At 43.5% G+C, this 14706-nt stretch overlaps 1 protein-coding gene across 1 annotated transcript in view; it reads right to left on the bottom strand.

Moving 5' to 3' along the window:
* LOC126336163 (RIB43A-like with coiled-coils protein 2) overlaps positions 1 to 14706 on the bottom strand; it is a 152827-nt gene that overhangs the window by 128015 nt on the left and 10106 nt on the right. The window lies entirely within an intron of this gene.

The following is a 14706-nucleotide window of genomic DNA, read 5'->3' as shown; positions in this document are numbered from 1 at the left end:
TACATATCTCGAAACCAACTCGTCTCACATCAATTCGATAAAAGAACCGTTCACATGGTCTGTGGAACGTGTCAGGATGGTGGTCCGTGTCGCATGCCGTCAGTCAAGTCATAAAATGCCATTGCCGTCCAGGCCTGTGTGATCATCTTGCTCGCTGTTGTGGACGCCAGAGCAAGCGACTGGCGTCAGTGGGATGGGCGCTTCCTCTCTGCTTGCACTCGATGGGCTAATTTTACCGTAATCGGTGTAAGTGGGTTATAGTCGAGTCCTTCGTGGCTGACTTAAGGGTTGATGACTTTCTCACAAATGCAGGTGTCTTCCAACACTTGTTCAAAGAATTTTTTGGAAGTCCTGCCAGGAAGCAGTTCTTTAAATAGTAGTACTATAAGTGAAAGCAGAAAATAGCCAACTGAAATGCCTGCACTTGGCTCCGGAAGATGACTGGCAGAAAGGACTGAACTTTGAAACAATATCATGGAGCTATATGGAGCTCGTGAGAAGAACGAATCAGCTGGGAGTCTCACAATGGTACGAGGCTAGTCGTCCGCCCTACGGGGCAGATTCTGTATTTTGTGATTGATACTACATCTATATTTTTCTCAACGGTGTTTTTTTTGTCAGTGTGCCATATCTCTCATATTACCTTATCAAAATTAATGACCGAGACATCATTTTTAAGATTTCGTTAGTAATAGGGCAACCTTCATATGGCCCCACTCTCCATTATTCCCAAATTTGTTCAAGATGGCGGATGGCGGAAAGTTCAAGTATTGGCAGGAAAATAGGTCAGTTGGGCTACCTCCACTAACCTAACACCCACCCATCCCCCTCTCCCCCTCCCCCGTCGTCTCCCCCGGAAAATGGCGGGAAGTTCAAATTTTGGCCGAAGAAAGATCACTTGGGCTATCTCCACTAACCTAAGAAAATGGTGGGAAAAATGGTCACTTGGGCTTCCTCCACTAACCTAAGCTGTCCAAACGCCACCTCTTCCTAGGAATTGGTCGGGAAATAACTCAGCCTGTGCTGGGCTGTTGGAGAGAGGAAGGAGTGTACTTTATTTTGGAACAATTTATTTAGGGATGGATTTCACATAGTTCATTTATTACACTGATGCAAAGCACTCACTCTGAAGTGCTTGGAGTCACGCTACATAGCCTACCTACCTGCAAACTACTCATCAGTTATCGAAATAATGCAGTACACTGATGTACAGACACGCAAACAACTCGTAAATTGTAAAAAAAATAATGCGTGTAAAGGCTCTGCAAACATGCTCACAGTGTTTAAACAGCCGAAAATAATGCAGTGCACAAACACTCCTTGCACGTAAAAAACGCTTTCGAACTATTATCAACCGCAATGTATCACAGGCTCCGAAGTGCACATTCGCTGATGCCACCACAAGCCACCGCCAGACAGACAAATGCAGGGGTGAATACAGGTACGTGAGCTATTGCTCTAATGCCGCTACCGCATACAGTCAGTAGGTAAAAGTCGTGCCTATTTTCGGGTATACAGCTCGAATTCTTCGAGTGTCATACTGACGTCACATTCCTATGTAAATATGAGTCAAGTCACCCTTTGGACTTGCAAGTGTTTACTGTTGCTGGTGTGATGCCTCTCTACCTGCAGTCCAGTGAAGACCTAACTGCAGAGCGACTCACCCTCGCAGACATAGCTAAAAGGTTCTCAATGCTATACTGACATCACAGGTCGCGCTAGAGAAATCTGTTGCCATGCATCCCAAAATAGAACAGAGTGCATTGTTCCTAGCGGAACATGTGAGAGCCTCCGGCTGCCCCTGTGTTTACTGTGACTGACGTCTACCTGCAAGTCCAGCGTCAAGGAAGAGATGTCTGCATAATGTCTCACCTGCATAGTTAAAAGGATCTCAATGTTATAAATAGTAAAGTGCTGCAGAAATAGTAAATGGTCACTTTCGCAGGAGCTTTCATGATGTCACAACTTGTCTGTATGGAAATTCTTGTCCTAACAGGAGCTGTTTATGAAAATATCCCAGAATAACACCGATTGCATTCTTCCAGATGGTCCTAACGAGGCACCCCATCCGTCATGTGTTACCCTTCCTGCTTTCAACATATGTCTCAGAAATGGAAAACATTCTCGTCACTATGTAGGAGCTGCTACGTCCCAGCACAAAGGATGTGTGGAGGTGCGCCATACAAAATCGACCCTTTTGCATCATGTATAGAGCTATAGACCGCAAGACACTTGTACATATACCATGAAGACAGACAGCATCAGCACATGCACTCCTCACTGCACTAGATTTTTGCCATGACGTCGGGCAGTCATCGACCGCGGCCGACAGTCACAAGTCATCGGCTCCTGATGCGTGACCAGAGCGCACTCCGCACACTGAAGTCACTCTCAGAACTGTTGTACATAGTTGGGGTCGGCTCCCCTCGGCACTAAGGTGTTACTGTTTCTGGCCCTGACCTGCTTGCTTGTTTGCTTTCTACATCAATCTCCAGACTCTGGGATTACAAGAACACATGTGTTTTCACATGGTTTGCCAGAATATTACACCATATGCGATACTTCTTGATATCAAGTACATAGCAATATGCTTGCATGTCGACATTTTCTCGGATTCCTCTTCTTGTTGCATACTTGTTCCCATGTACAAATTGTTCTGCATCAACCAGAAGACACGCTAGTACCTCCTTAATTCTCTGCGTTTTGGTGTATATTCCCGCAATTTATACGTATTTTCCTATCATTTTTCGCAATTCTATCGATTTTATGTCAGTTCTATCATGACATAACTTCTCGTTCTATGTTCTAACATTGCAAGTAAATGTAGTACAGGCAGTACAGCTGCCAACACCTAGCGCAAATTCGCTGTTTTTTTCTGATAGGGAGGCGTAGTATACCACTGCACTCGAATGCATCCAGACGCCTACATCCCACATATTCCACATTTTCTGAGCACGTGCTCTGTTTTCTGTATTTCTGTGTCTAAGCATGTGTCACAGATGGCTCCCAGGACCCGGTCCTCCCACTGGTGGATCCAACTTCGAACACAGAACACGTGTTCGGACAAAACATATGGTTGCCACCTGTGAGCCCTATCCCAGGTGCGATGTGTGGTGGATCTGCCTCTGAAGATCGGTCTGGATATAAAGTGTGTAGCAGATCAACACTTGAATACTAACTCGGATGCGATATATTGTGGATCTGCATCCCAACATCACTCCGTACATTGGGTGTGGGGTGGATCCACCTTTAAACCCTATCCCAGATGTGGAATATTGTGGATCTGCATCCCAACATCACTCCAGATGTAATGCGCAGCAGATTGACACTCGAATGCTAACTTGGGCCTACTGCAGGTACACACCGTACACTGTTGGTGGACCTATGACAACTTGTTCCCATTTCCACTGAATGGTCAAAACACAGTCCTGTCGCACTGACTCAGGTCACTCTGTTTCTTCATGGGTTGCTGAAGGTGGTACACAGCTCTCTCCGATTTCTGCTCAGTTCTGACTTAAATTGGAACGATCACATGCACAAAGCTGCAGAAATGGCAGTAGTTGCAAGAGCCTTAGGGACTATCTGAAATTTTACTGTAGCAGATAGGTTCGAAAAAGGTGACTCGTTTCAAGATATGAGAGTGCCAGAAATATGATCCACTAGCAGCTGTAATCATTAAAGGACTTCTCCATAGTATCCAACGCAGGTATATTTTTCAATGGGGAGACCTGATTCCAAATCCCAGAAAGCATTTCTAGCAGAGAGCGTAGCACTAGAGATCTGAAAAGCTAATGTACATTTCTTATGACCTCAATCAGCACACCATCAACTGTTTGTGATCCTTCTCAATCAACCATCTCCTATAACCCAGTCGATATATGACCAAATCTCTGATATGACATCAAGACAGAATGCGTTACAAGTACTGAAGACATATCTAGCAGTAGTGTGAGGAGTTGCAAATACCAGCTTCATACCATGTTCCTTAGCCGAATCACTTTCGTAATTCGGTGATTTTATCACAAGGTTGCACCGTCGTGTAACCGCACTGTTGGTCTGATAATATACAATCTGGCAAACACTGTCTATATTCAGTGTTGCGGTATTTGTCTGGAAAAGCCACTTCATTTGGGGGTCATAACATACAACGATTTATAAAGCCAGTATAGCTTTTAATATGGATACTTGTGTGCACCTGTAAAACCAAGACCGATTGTGATAGTAATATGGTCGTTGCAATCGTGTTTTTTTTTTAACATCTGGCGGTTTATAAGATGATTACACCTGTCTTTCTAAGACAAAGTGGTGCCACTAGCAAGAAAAACTTATGATACATGTCCATCCATCGCTAATTTTCTCTGAGTATTATTTGGTATCGCCAGCAATCAGTTATTGGCGAAGTATTGTACTTAGTAGTAGGGATTGCATGATAGGTACGCCATGAACATCAGGCTTATAAAGTATGTGTGTGTGTTCCTACATGTGCAAAGGAAATGACTATGTCCAGTCGTAAGGAACGTATGGATCTGACGTGGAATACTGTGATAGCAAAGGGAAAAGTATGTCATGTCATAAGAATGGTACAAATATTTCTATTTCCAGGGCCATATCCGTCAGCAGGGTGTATTTCTGATACTTCGCTCATTATCGAATATCGTCCAATTGAGACCGTGATCGTATCATTTAATTGTAAGTATAGCAATAAAATCTGTATTTCACTGGTTTCCTAGGATAATTCCGTCTAGGGGTGCATGACTCGTCGGCGGTGGCATGTGGCAGGAATGATTCACGTTTCTGGCTAACAGTAGGGGCTGTCCCAATGGAGAGGCCTATTGGGATGCAGGAATGTAGCTGACTTAACCGTGTCGTCCTCTAGACGGCCGAATAGCGAACTAATACGTAGTATGTGTTGGGCAGCTTTCATGATCGCATGGAAATTTGAGAAGATTCAATATGGACATGTGTTTGCGCTGGACCATTATTCTCTCCCATGTAAATTATCTGATTGACTGCTTCTTCACATTTCCCGTTTTTATTTAGTTGAGAGAACATCGATTGTGGTGTGCACATCTAGCAGGTGAAAGACAGGTGGAAGACGCGTTTTCTGGTTCTCTAGACATGAGAAACACCTTAGTTGACTTTGTAAATTATAGGGATGATTTGGAATCTGTTACATCACTAGCATCGGTATTCGCAAGTGGCAGTATCAGTTTCCTGTATTTTTTTCGGGTTTTCATGTAAACGTCTTCCCAAAAAGGGTAGTTACAGAGTGGTTTACACCACGCTCCACCTCGCTAAGGTTTCGGGTTTCTAGAGATATAATTTCCAGTCTGTATCTTCAGATTTATGAGTGATAATGCTATCCAAGCGGTATTGCTATGTGCCTGATATCGAGAAGTATCGTATAAATGGTATAATATACTGGCAAACAATGTGAAAATACACTCCTGGAAATTGAAATAAGAACACCGTGAATTCATTGTCCCAGGAAGGGGAAACTTTATTGACACATTCCTGGGGTCAGATACATCACATGATCACACTGACAGAACCACAGGTACATAGACACAGGCAACAGAGCATGCACAATGTCGGCACTAGTACAGTGTATATCCACCTTTCGCAGCAATGCAGGCTGCTATTCTCCCATGGAGACGATCGTAGAGATGCTGGATGTAGTCCTGTGGAACGGCTTGCCATGCCATTTCCACCTGGCGCCTCAGTTGGACCAGCGTTCGTGCTGGACGTGCAGACCGCGTGAGACGACGCTTCATCCAGTCCCAAACATGCTCAATGGGGGACAGATCCGGAGATCTTGCTGTCCAGGGTAGTTGACTTACACCTTCTAGAGCACGTTGGGTGGCACGGGATACATGCGGACGTGCATTGTCCTGTTGGAACAGCAAGTTCCCTTGCCGGTCTAGGAATGGTAGAACGATGGGTTCGATGACGGTTTGGATGTACCGTGCAGTATTCAGTGTCCACTCGACGATCACCAGAGGTGTACGGCCAGTGTAGGAGATCGCTCCCCACACCATGATGCCGGGTGTTGGCCCTGTGTGCCTCGGTCGTATGCAGTCCTGATTGTGGCGCTCACCTGCACGGCGCCAAACACGCATACGACCATCATTGGCACCAAGGCAGAAGCGACTCTCATCGCTGAAGACGACACGTCTCCATTCGTCCCTCCATTCACGCCTGTCGCGACACCACTGGAGGCGGGCTGCACGATGTTGGGGCGTGAGCGGAAGACGGCCTAACGGTGTGCGGGACCGTAGCCCAGCTTCATGGAGACGGTTGCGAATGGTCCTCGCCGATACCCCAGGAGCAACAGTGTCCCTAATTTGCTGGGAAGTGGCGGTGCGGTCCCCTACGGCACTGCGTAGGATCCTACGGTCTTGGCGTGCATCCGTGCGTCGCTGCGGTCCTGTCCCAGGTCGACGGGCACGAGCACCTTCCGTCGACCACTGGCGACAACATCGATGTACTGTGGAGACCTCACGCCCCACGTGTTGAGCAATTCGGCGGTACGTCCACCCGGCCTCCCGCATGCCCACTATACGCCCTCGCTCAAAGTACGTCAACTGCACATACGGTTCACGTCCACGCTGTCGCGGCATGCTACCAGTGTTAAAGACTGCGATGGAGCTCCGTATTCCACGGCAAACTGGCTGACACTGACGGCGGCGGTGCACAAACGCTGCGCAGCTAGCGCCATTCGACGGCCAACACCGCGGTTCCTGGTGTGTCCGCTGTGCCGTGCGTGTGATCATTGCTTGTACAGCCCTCTCGCAGTGTCCGGAGCAAGTATGGTGGGTCTGACACACCGGTGTCAATGTGTTCTTTTTTCCATTTCCAGGAGTGTAGAATGTTGACAACGTTTGTTTTATTTAAAAGAGTTTAAGAGTTTTGACATAAAAAAACTCATGGAAATAATTGTAATTCATTTAGTTCAATTAAACCTCTACATCTCTGTCGCTTTTGTTAAAGGCCACCTCCAAGTTCTGGTGAATGCATGATCTGTGCATACTAGAAAACCCATAGCACTCGCTTAGAAAACTGGAAAATGCGCAAAGAGAAAAGAATTAACGCCTTAATTACATGCATCATCAACCCCCGACTTTCGAAACTACCAGTAAAACCCACCGCCGAATCTTTAAAGAACTGAACCCTCATGCATAAAACAGTTTCAAGGGTCTGATTACTGAGTTGAAACCTGATGTTGAGCAGGTAAATGAGTAAAAGTTTAGAAAAAGTTTGATGTCATTTGTAAAGTTTGTTGCAAGTCACTAAGTGCTCTCCTTCTCAAGTTCAAAAATGGTTCAAATGGCTCTGAGCACTATGGGACTTAACAGCTGTGGTCATCAGTCCCATAGAACTTAGAACTACTTAAACCTAACTAGCCTAAGGACATCACACACATCCATGCCCGACGCAGGATTCGAACCTGCGACCGTAGCAGTCGCGCGGTTCCGGACTGCGCGCCTAGAACCGCGAAACCACCGCGGCCGGCCCTGCTCAAATGCTGGAGAATATAGTCCGGGTAATTTGTGTGCCACATGTTGCTCTGCCTGAAGACATCTATACGATTTATAAATGTAAGAAGTGTCATAATGTGTTAAACTTTTAAGTTAGATAGTACCTCTTGTTGAGTAGATTAACACGTCATATTAAATTTTTATAGTCAATAATTGTATGAAATATTAAAAAAAAATTCTGCTGAAGCACGTGTATGCACATATCGCAACTGTTGCTTGGAAGCGGCAGCAATGGAATCTCTGTCTGTGTCTCGACATGTGTGAACCACCATTCTTCATGAATCGGGATATAGTAATATTAGTAGACCCGTGTGAATAATTCACACATTATTCTGATCAGTCAGCAATAGGTAATACAGTAATGGAGAAAGAAGTAAATGCAAATGGTATATTGTGAGCTACATCTTTCACATATTTACACAATTGTGCATAAGTATCGACGGCGCCGGCCGAAGTGGCCGAGCGGCTCTAGGCGCTTCAGTCTGGAACCGCGCGACCGCTACGGTCGCAGGTTCGAATCCTGCCTCGGGCATGGATGTGTGTGATGTCCTTAGGTTAGTTAGGTTTAACTAGTTCTAAGTTCTAGGGGACTGAAGACCTCAGATGTTAAGTCCCATAGTGCTCAGAGCCATTTGATTGTCAGCATCAAGTACTGTTTGCAGTGTCACCATTATTTAGCTGCAACAGGCTCTGTTGGGTTTATTCTCTATTCAGTGTTGTAATGCATTATCAAAATCTATAATAAAGAAGCCAGTATAAGTATTACAACTCCTGCAGGAGACTGGAAACTTCCTACCATATGATGTACCTGCCCATCTACGTATATCTATATTCTTCACATCTACATATTTATTTCTCTACATAATCACACTGGCAATGAATACGTTCCTTCCAATGAGGGATCAGTTTGTTGATACTGTCATTGTAGAATATTTGACATTGTTAACAAAACTACAACCTCATCTCTGCCTACACCGCTTCATCACTAGCAAAGTGAAGTCCTGGCAGGTGTTCTTTAAGTTTTAAAGCTTTTGACAAGGTTAGTTGTAGACGATGCTCTCATGCCTAGGAAACTGGTTAGAAGATCAAAACAAATTGCAAAATGATTTAGAAATGATATCTGAATGGTGCGAAAATTGGCAGTTGACCTTAAATAACGAAAAGCGTGAGGTCATTCACATGAGCGCTAAAACGAAACTGTTAAACTCCGGTTACACGATAAATCAGTCTAATGTAAAAGCAGTAAATTTAGCTAAACACCTATGAACTACAATTACGAACAATTTAAATTCGAAAGAACACAAAGAAAATGTTGTGGGGAGACTGCGTTTTATTAGCAGAACACTTAGTAAATGTAACAGATCTAGTAAGGAGACAGCCTACACTACACTTGTCCATCCTCTTTAGGAGTACTGCTGTGTGGCCTGGGGTAGTTACCAGATAGGATTAACAGATTACATTGAGAAAGTTCAAAGAAGTACAGCATCTTTTGTACAGGGTGGAGCAGAGAAAACGCATGTTTTTCACTATTGAATGACTGGGACACGATTTGATAAAAATAATAAAAACAAGCATTAAGTGATACATTTTTTAATGAAGTTTTGAAATATACATACTTTAACTAGGTTCGAAAAATAATATCTTGGAGATGACGTCCTTCTTGCTGGGTACAAATTTGGATCCTCTCCCGAAACTTACGCATGGATCTCTCCAACATTTCATTCGGTACGGCTTTAATTTCCCGACAAATGAAATTCTTCAGGTCATCGACTGTGCGAGGCTTGTTCATGTAGACTTATGTTTTTAAATATCCCCACAAAAAGGAGCCGCACATCGACAAATCGGGTGAGTGAAGGGGTCAGTAAACGTCACCATATCTCGAAATAACATGTCCTGGGAACATTTGTCGAACCACTTCCATGGAAGCTCTCGCCGTGTGAGCTGTGGCACCGTCATGCTGCAATCATATTTCTCTCATGTTCACCTGACGCCTTTCAAGTTCTGGATGAAGAAAGTTGTTTAACATTTTAACGTAGCACGCTGATGTCACAGCAACTCTTTAAAAAAACAGCGTTCAACAATCCTCTTCTTTGAAATGCAGCACAACACTGTTACATTTAAAATTTGGTGTAATTCATGTGGGTTCTCCGGCGCCCAACACCGACGATTTTGAACATATACATAACCGTCTACATTAAAATGTGCTTCATGAAGACTGTAGCATCTGCATCTTCTGTAAAAAAAATAAATAAATCGCCCATTACGCGACAAAACTCTCTGCACTGCACATAATCCGTTTCACTAAGCTGCTGGACGATCATGATCTTGCACGGGTGAAACTTAAGATCATTATGTAAGATGTGGTGAAGTGAACGACGCGACATACCCAGCGCTGCAGCCTCTCGTCTAGCCGATCGTTTTGGACTAGCGAGAACTGCCGTTCTCACTCGGTCTACAGTTTCTGGAGTACGAACTGAATGAGGAAGACCAAGTGGTTTCTTTTTCATCACAGATCCAGTACTTCTAAACGCTGCAACCCATCGGAGTACAGTATTTCGATCAGGCACTGCACATCGACGTCCAACTCCAAAATTTTGAGGGAAAAGACGTTGAACTGTGACGACAGAATGATTGTTTCTGAAGTACTGCTCGACAACGAACACACGATGCTTTACGCTCCAATGCTCCATGAAACTGCACTGTAAGGGCAGTCTGCCATCACTGATTCAACGTAAATAACCCCTCTCGTCGCCGCGTACTAGCAGTTCAAAAAACATGCGTTTCCTCTGCTCCACCCTGTATTATCGCGAAATAGGCGTGAGAGTGTTACAGACATGATACATGACTTGGGATGGACACCATTAAAACAAAGGCGTTTTCCGCTGTGGCAAAATCTTCTGACGAAATTTAAATCACCAACTTTCTTCTCCGGACCCGAAAATATTTTGTTGACGCCGTCCTGCATGGGGAGGAACGATCATCATAATAAAATAAGGGAAATCAGGGCTCGCACAGGAAGGTATAAGTGTTCGATTTTTCGTGCACAGTTTCAGAGTAGAATAATAGAGAATTATTCTGTAGGTGGTTCGATGAACCCTCTGCCAAGCACATAAGTGTGACTTGCAGAGTATTTCATGTAGATGTAGATGTCGAAGTTTTGGCAACAGATGAATATCGGATGGGATCAAGTCGGGACTGTACACAGGATGATGGATGATAGTGAGCCCAAGGCGTCGGATTGTTGCAGATGTACCAGAACACGTGTGTGGTCTGTTGTTGTCATGCTGAAGGAGACGCTGCTCCATGTTTGAAACAACTCTTCGAATTCGAAACTCGGTTACAGCACAATGTTCCTCACACACCAACATAGTTGCGTTACACACCGCCATGTAACGCGCTACAGTTCGGAGCTCTCTAGCGGCAGACGGCTACAAATATGTAGATAATTAAGAATAAAGACGTACAATGTTAATAACGTTTGTTTTATTTTTAAAAAAAACTTCAAGAGCTTCCACGTTAAAAATTTCAGCCCACCTCGTATTTCTAGTTTTGTTTTTGCAGAAATTATCAGCGGCATTGGCTAAGCGCCAGCTAGAGGCAGTATATGAACTTTTAACGGTGGCATTTTCCGATCCCGTTTCGGATCTTGGAATTTTTCTGAATGTAAGTCGATGGGTACGGGGTTTTAATTACTACTTTGGAGGAGTGAGGAGTCTATACCTGACCTGCGGGTCGGAGAGAGGTTGGCTATTCTTATTTGCATTGATGTAATAGTGTAACAGTGCAAAGAATTAATCTAATCCCATTAATAAATGTTTTCGAGTGAATCTTCGGTACAATACGTAGCGTAATTTATAGCGCGGATCTTATTATCGCTAATGTGCATATTCTCTGGCAGCGGGCGCGAGGTGGACGGCAGCACTGAGGAGTGCGAATGAACATTCCTGAACATGTTATCCATTTGGCTTGGGAACCACTGTTCATCTTTTGTGGACTCCTAACTGCGCAAAGCTAGACTCTTCGGGGAATATGTATACCCTTTCTGATTCCACAGTCAGGAGCTGCGACTGAAGTACATTGGGAATCGAACCATAGCGAATTCTTAGAACGATAAATAGTGTACAAACAGTGATGCACAACATTTGCCTGTTGCTGTACACACCAACGTTAATTTCAGGCCTATGTTTCCTTTTTGGCGTCGGAACGTTTGCAAATGTCAGTGGGCATTTAATCCAAATGCAGTTTGTTGTTTACTGCTAATCGTAAGACTAAAATTAATGTTAGCAGTAGTCAATAAGCTATGAAACATTTTGTTCGTCGTAATTCTAAATATTGTAACAGCAACCAGGAAAGAAAGGCAAAACTAGCCGCCCTTCCGAGTAAAGCAGTTTTTGTTGTACACCACTGCACTCTGCTCAGATTTACTTTAGTATTGACACTTCAACGGGAGCATGTATTGGGAGTGGAGGCAACTCGCCACACGCATGACACACACATCATCTTCCGTGGTGGCTCGTACAAAATCTTACCAGTGTATTGAATTGTGGGGACCTGCAGCCACTTGACTTACAAGGGTAGTAATCATAACTAAATGAAATATATTAATTGTTTAATTAATTGTTTAATATTGTGGGAAATGAAATACAATGGAAAAATGAAATCGAACCCAGGCTACGAAACTGGCAGTTGACCACTAGGCTGTGGGACTCAGACTCGAACTACTGCTCGAAAATCTCGCATACTCTACACGTGGATATTTAGAGAACTTATGTGCTAGTGCTGTGTTCACAGCCTCCATCGAACCTCTCACTGCTGTGGGTGAGTTACTTTCATACATAGGTGAATAAAAAAGTTTCGAGTATTTATTAAATAGTACACGTGCTTCTTTATGTGCTATCATTTGCAAAAGTCCTCGTTCCGGTGTCTTGAACCATTTATGAAATATGACCATCGTTATGACTACATGATTCCCTTCGTACAATGTTGGAAATGGGTGCGTCGCACACCACCGTCCGCCAGATATAGAAACCAACAACTCAAGAACGAAATGCGACATCGATCTGCATTCAATTCCGAATAATATTTCGATATCTTATCTATATTTCACACACAGCAATTTATTGGCTAAAATCAACCATATGCAAAGTTTATTCGATGCGTTTTTACCTCTGCAAACTTTTCAAAATTTTGTGGAATGCTTTACTTCATTTGGTGGAGCACAGCAACTATGACGAGCAATGAAAAGAAATCAAGCCTCTTATCGAGGCAGGATATCACACTGTAAGAAGCGCAAAAATAAATTTTTCCGTCTAATAGTGTTCTTAAAATCGGATGATAATTAGGTCACACCGCGCATGACTGTCAAATGGATATACTCTAGAACTCAATAACTCGAGAGCGAAATCAAACATCGTTGTGCTCTAAATTTTAAATAAAATTTCGGTAGCTTATCAAAATTTCGTGCACAGCAAAGTATGGGCTAAAATCAACTGTACACAAATTTTACCCACTGCGTTTTTACCTCTGCAAACTTTAAAATTTCGTGTACTAATTTACAGAATTTAGTGCAGCACTGTAACTATGAAGAATAACGAAAAGAAATGCAGCCTTTATCGAGTGCAGATTTCAAACTGCAAGTCATTCAAAAATCAGTTTCTCTCATTGAACAGTTTTCTTAAAATAGTATGGTAAGTATTTCAAAGCGGCCAGGAGATAGCAGCATTAGGTGAGCAGTCAGCAACAACAAAGACAGCCTCAGAATGTTGAGGGCTGTCTCTAGCAGTCAAGTGGTTAAATTTTATACTTAATAGTTTAATAATGCGAGGAAGAAAAAAATAAAATTAAAAAGAACTCATAGTAGCAATGGGAATCAAACTGGATCTGACAAACTGTCAGTTGGTGCACTTAACCAATGGGCTATGGCAGCAATATGTCAGCTTCTCCTCTAATATCCCTCATACTCCACGCTTGCACAAAACTTTCATGCAATGTTAAAAGAAACATACTCTCTTGGGATCGGGAGCAACGTAGCACCCTCAGTGCCGGCAGGAATGACATCATATTAGAACATGGCGGAGATGTAAACACACAGCTGCGTCCCTTCTATCTACATCTTTCGCCAATGGCACCTAGTTATCGCGGAAAGAGCGCTACGAAACATGTTTTCATCAATTCTGTTTGCCTACCAGCCTGCCAGTCATAGAGGAATAGTGTGATTTTACTGCGCCGGCTCGCATTCAGAGAGAAATGATGTAATGTTAGTGCGACTTCCGGCTTGCATTCGAAGAGAAACGAGATAGTTTTAGTGCGATATTTACGGTGTGCTGTGGTATATTTGCACATAATCACCAGCTACCACCGGTAATCTTACAAACTATTCAATGAACAAAGATGGACCTGTCAGCTGTGTGTTCTGAGGCAGCTTCACTACGTCTTCATTTTGGTTTTATTCACATCAAAAAGTTTTGTAAGAACATATGCGGAAAGTTTGCGAAAATGTATTTCCTGACGACTTTACCGAATTTTCGACAAGCGACAAATCTATTTTGTTATTGAAGGTAAGTGGACACATTATACATACAAAATCTTAGGAAAAAATCATATTTACAATTATTCCAAACTCGATCTCTATAACAGATTTCCAACACGAGTTAATTGCTGTTACGTGGTATTCCACTTGTGCGTCGCCTGTTTGGCTCATTATGAGAACAGGTCACTAAGTTTATAATTAATCTGTTATTATCACACAACCAACGAAAGTAACAACTAATAAAGCAACATATCCCCAACACACTTTAACGATGAAGGAATGGAACTGTGGACGTTTGCTGTGGCTACACGTCTCATGGAACTGACTGAATGTGTGCCTGCTTCTCGCGTCAACATTGCCCTGCTACTTCCTGCGAAGATGTCAGTGCTACAGCAACTGTGAAAAGAGTGTGGTAGCTGGTATCGTATCTTGTGTGATCTGTTATAGCCTATACAGTCCGATTCACGAACGATGGCGCCCCGCGCAGGTCGAGAAACGGATGGAGATTGCATTGTTGCCGTTTCCAATGGACAGCTGCGGTACGCGTATACGCTTGATGTAAGCGCGTGTTCTGCAAATCATGTTTCTCACTTGCTTGTGTAAATTATCCGCTTACTGCCACCATCAGCCATGACAACT

This window comes from Schistocerca gregaria, chromosome 2 (genome assembly GCF_023897955.1).
Source record: "Schistocerca gregaria isolate iqSchGreg1 chromosome 2, iqSchGreg1.2, whole genome shotgun sequence".
NCBI classification, from domain to species: domain Eukaryota; kingdom Metazoa; phylum Arthropoda; class Insecta; order Orthoptera; family Acrididae; genus Schistocerca; species Schistocerca gregaria.
This window is presented reverse-complemented; position numbering and strand designations above follow the sequence as displayed.